Raw genomic sequence first — 4,403 nt, 5'->3', positions numbered from 1 at the left:
TACAAGGATCAACCAATACATCCATAAATAAATGGAACAACAGATGGATGTTTCTCTCTCCCTCTCCCTCTCCCCACCTCCAAAAAAGTCAATAAATTTTTTAATAGTGTTAAAAAGCAGCAAAAGGATTTAGGAATTTTGTCTGTGGGAAGTGCTTTTGTTTGCAATAAACGAGTGAAAACTAGCGTGCCCACGACCTCCCGTTTTTATCGAGTTGCATTTACAGAAAGCTGCAGGCAGTGCCGACGTCCGGCCAGTTTGCCGTGGCGCGGCTGCGGCCAAGGCGGAAACACCGGGAGCTCCTCCTCGTAGGTCGGTAACACCTGTGCACGGAACGCCCGAAGCGCCCGCCCGGAAGCCCCGCCGTGCCTTCCCAAGGAAGCGTCAGAGTGTGGCACAGATGCCCTGTTCCTAGTTCTTTGGGCTTTTACTGGCGGGTTTCTTGACAAAACACTGTGCCAGGGCTTTGGATGGCTCCATTTAATGGATTACTCCTACTTATCCTTTGCTTATCTTGAATAAAACCTAATTTTTTTCTGTTTAAACTTTTCGCTTCTGTGAAGGTTTCCAGGTGTCTGAAAACAGATGTTTATGTTCGTACGCCAATGTGATGAAATCAAAAGTACAGTTTTTCAAAAATGTTTTTCAAAGAGAGGTTCCAAATTATTATCCGTAAAACACTGGTCTGCGAGACTGGATTCACAAATCATTATTTGCAGAAACTCAGCTCAGAACTAACAGAAGTTCTGTAAGGCAGCTCGTGGCAGAGCAAACACGCCAGGTCAGTATCTCCTCAGCACCGGTCGGGGGCCTTGGCAGCGGCCAGGCAGGAGGCACTGGCTGGAGGCCTGGGCTCCCATCGTGGTGGGCAGGGGGGGGGGGGCAAGTGGATGAAAGGGGCTTGGCAAATTGGAGTGCAGGAGGCCCCCAGCATCCGGGTGTCTCAGAGCCACCCCCACCATTAGCAGAACACTCATGCATGTGTGTGTCCTGGGAGTCTGTTCAAGTTCTTTTAAGGATGGACAAACTGACATGTGTATAGACAGACACACACAAACACACAGAGAGAGCTCAGCTCACCCCTAAGGCCTGAGGAGTCAGCCCGGCCCAAGGGTGCTCGGAGTTTTCTGGGCAGCGGCGCCCCCCCACACCCCAGCTCCCCCTCAGAGCCAGGACAGGGCAGAACAACATCAGGTATCGGCCCGGACATTTTTCCTCCGCTTTTGACCAGTTTCCTTTAGAGAAATGCTCGGCCACATCCTTTGTCCACCCCTTTCCTGAGACCGACCTCTGATCATTACTATACCCTGCACTTGGACTCCATGCCCTTGAGCCCACCCAGCTGGAGTCAGACTGTCCGCTGCACGGAAACGGAAGGCGTGAGTCAAGGTGGGGCACGGGGCCTCCCTACCCCCCTGCCAGAGGCCGTGAGGAGGCCGAGGTCTGGCCTTTCCTTTATTAAGCACCTAGTGTGTGTTCAGTGCATTAAATATACTACCCCGCTGAGCTCCTACCCCAGGCCTCCCGTCCCACTGCCCCGTGTCCTTGGCCTAGGAGCACACAGGCCCAGAGCAGGCAGTTGACTCACTAAGACCGCACGGCTGGTTCAGCGTCAGAACCAGAATGGGAGCCCAGGTCTGTCCTGCTCCAAAGCCAGGCTCTGACTGTTCGAGTCACACCCCTTCCCCCACCTCTGAGCCTGTTTCCCTGGGAACCTGGTGGGGAGAGGAAGGTGTTGTCTACCACCTGGGAGCCGGGAGAGAGAGAGAGAGAGAGAGAGAGAGAGAGAGAGAGAGAGAGCGAGGCTTGTGGAAATAGACACACACCACGCCAAGGCTGTTTGTTTGGAGCGAGGGAGCCCGCTACCGGCACCTGAGTTCAGCAGACGCTCCAGGCAGGTGGGAAGCTCTGCAGCGCAAAGGGAAGGCTCCGGATGAGCTCGGATCGCAGGCTGCTGGCAGGGGGACGCGGGAGGTGTGCTGACCTGAATGGGGCCATCCCACGGCACTGGTTACGGGAGCGGGAGCATATTTGACTTTCTCGGCTTGTCCTGTATTGGAGGTGAGGGCAAAAGTAGGGAAGCTGTCAGTAATTCATCAAGTCCTGGCCGCTCTGGGCTGATCGCCGCGGGGATTGGCGGTTCGGCGTCCTGGGCTTTGCTGCCATTCGTGGGCCACAGAGTTTTATTTTATGTATGGCCTGGCTATTGTTTATATATTCAGTCTCTCCTGCCCACCCCCAGAGGTTAGGAGCAGGGGCCTGCCTGGCCTGGACCCAGCCAGGTGCTCCCAATCCAGTGCTCCCTCCTCCTGCCTCACCCTTCCGCCCTTCCTCCAGCCGCCGGTCCCAGCACGGCTGGTTGCTGTTGCATGTGCATAAACTCCTGATTCTCATAACCACCCAGGAAGGCAAGAGCATTAGCCATTCATGGCCGCACCCAGCTCAGGGGCTTCCTGAATCCTGGCCCTCAGAAACTCCGAGAGATGATTCGTGGTTGATAACTTTGCTGGAGTTCCACCACTCAACACTGCGTCCTGCATCTGCCCCGGGAAACTCACCGGAGGTTGTAGTCAGGGTGCTGGTTGTAGTGGGAACGACAGGCCAGGTGCAGAGGGCTGGTTGCCAGGGCGGAGAGCCCCGGGGGCCTAGCAAAGGGCAAGGCTATAGAGGCTGGCACAGCCGCTCCCTCGGGCATTAACCCCTGGAGGATGGCTTCAAGTCTGTTGCAGCTCCAGGCCCAGAGAAGTGACGCTGTGGCTGACGTCAGGACCAGCTGCATTGACTGACGACCCCCTGGCATCCCCCCCTCCCGTCAGTAGAAACCACGAGGGGGCACACCCGGAGAGCTGAGGAACGTCCTGTTGGGACTCTCTCTTTCCCCGGGAACTCGCTCGCACCTCTCCTCCCCCTGTCACCTCCCAAAGCGTGTATCTCCCTCCCCCTTTCTCCTGGGCTACAAGGGCCCTTGTACCACCTTTGTAACTTTCTAAATAAACTTTCCCCTGGAATGTGAGTTCCTCGATTCTGAATTCTTTCAAGCCGGACTCAAGTGCAGACAGAGGTTGCTGAACCAAGGTCCGGCCTTACTCATCCCTGATGAGCCCTTGGTACCTTTTCCCCGCCGCTCACAGCGGTGGGAGACCCATTTCCAGCACGACCCCTGACACAGCTGTTGTCTCAAGGCCTCAGTCCCCGGCCATCCGTGTAGGCCTTCCCATGGGGCTGCATGGGTGTCCTTGTGATGTGGCGGCTGGCCTGCCCCAGCGCCACTAGTGAAGAATGTGCTGGAAGGTGAGCAACTGCTGGAAGGAAGAGGGACAGAGAGTTAGGTTGCAGAGTGAAATGGGCTAGCTACCACTGTTTTTAAATTTCTACTGTAAGCCTTCCAGAGAGCAATCATTAGCCTAGTTTGACAGACGAGAAAGGGGAGGCTCCGGAGAAAAGGTCTTGCCGGAGGTCACAGAGCCAGTAACTGGCAGAGCCAGGAGGTAAGTCCTTAACTACCTCCTAAGGTAACCCAAGCCCTTTCGGGCACTTTGCATGCGCATGCGCGAGGTGCCTCATTGCTTAGGGAAAGATCCGCCAGCGCTGAGAGGGGCCTCCAGAGCCTAAGAAGCTGCCTGTCCGCTGAGCTGCTTCCCCCTCCGGAGAGAAGGAAGCCAGTGCCTGCCTCCCGGCGCCGCCGCCGCCGCCCACGCAGGACTGTCTTTACCCTCCACCTCCCGACAAGCCTGCACCCCCCAGCTCTGCAAAGGCCATCCCGGCTGTCGGCGGCCCCGGAAGAGCCTTTACCCTGAGGCCTCCGTGTCTGCCCCGCTGTCCCCACAACCGCGTTGAGATGAGCCTTCAGCTCCCTGGCTTGCTGCGGTCGGCAAGATGCCCCCTCCCCTAGATTCAGAAATAAATTTCTTTTTAATTCCCAAATGATTACCCCTTGCTGGATGGAACTATGTGAACCAAAATGTTTAACTCTGCAAATATTTTCAATTGTTCATCTTTCAAACAAAGATAATAAAATGCTGCATGCGTGAGCCATTCGGATGGCGACATAAGAATGATCTTATCTGCATCTTCAGCTGTATACACGGGGAAAATGTAAACAGATGGTTACTGCTTGGCGGCGTACTCCAGGGAGGCACAAGAGCCCTTGAACGCAACTTAGTTTCTAAAGTGCTTTCAAACAGTCCCTTAAGCTCGTGTTTATGCTACTCGTGTTTGTTTGGCAAACTCTTCCTGGAACGGAAAAAGGTTTCCTTCCGCCGGAGTTTTCTCCAAGTTCACATGGGCAGAGGGGGAATTAATCACGTTTTCCTGCAACTAGTGCAGATTTTAAATAAACACGGATTGCGCTATTCAGCCGTTGCCCTCCAGGGGGCGCAGTGTGATCGACAGCGGAGGAGGCC

The sequence above is a fragment of the Phyllostomus discolor genome, chromosome 8 (genome assembly GCF_004126475.2).
Source record: "Phyllostomus discolor isolate MPI-MPIP mPhyDis1 chromosome 8, mPhyDis1.pri.v3, whole genome shotgun sequence".
Lineage (NCBI taxonomy): Eukaryota > Metazoa > Chordata > Mammalia > Chiroptera > Phyllostomidae > Phyllostomus > Phyllostomus discolor.
Note: the sequence above shows the minus strand (reverse complement) of the source record.